Below are 759 nucleotides of genomic sequence, written 5' to 3'. Positions count from 1 at the left end.
CAGTGTTCCATCTACTTCATAATGTATTGTTGATATGGTTCTGGATTTTTTAACCTGAAGGAATAAGCATGAATATAGCATAATGATTTTTCACAATTCCTACCCAAGAGTACTTTTTCTTTACATGTTGAATTACATACCATAGATTGTTTTATCCTATAATTAGAAAGATTATGAGATTACATCATCTTATATTTACCCTTCTAAAGAATGTTTCCCGAATCACAAGCCAAAGCCTTTGTATAACCTTATTATGTAAATATTTATGCTTTAGGTGTGTTATTTCCTTTGAAGTGTGTGTGTATCTATATACATATATATGCATAGCATTTGTGTTCTCTTATTGTAAGCACTCTAGTTGATGATGTCTGTGCTTCCATTGCAACTCTTCACTGCATGGGTGCTCTGATGTGTACGGCTTGCTGCTCCCCAGATATTCGTTGACTTTGTGACATCTGTCCTAGGACAGTTTCACTATTTTAGTTTTTGGCTACTCAGTTAATTAGAAACGCATCTCAGTTGTATTTTAAGTTATTGCTTTCTACATTTTTGTCAGTAAATACAAAGAGATTGCCTTTAGTTTTTGTTACGTGTATTTTCAGGTTGTTACTGGGAGTACAAAGTTTTACAACCGTTGCTTTCATTGTGGATTATATGTTTTATGAAAATATTAGGCCGGGCGCGGTGGCTCAAGCCTGTAATCCCAGCACTTTGGGAGGCCGAGACGGGCGGATCACGAGGTCAGGAGATCGAGACCAT

Source organism: Colobus angolensis, unplaced genomic scaffold, assembly GCF_000951035.1.
Source record: "Colobus angolensis palliatus isolate OR3802 unplaced genomic scaffold, Cang.pa_1.0 Scaffold300, whole genome shotgun sequence".
NCBI classification, from domain to species: Eukaryota; Metazoa; Chordata; class Mammalia; order Primates; family Cercopithecidae; genus Colobus; species Colobus angolensis.
Note: the sequence above shows the minus strand (reverse complement) of the source record.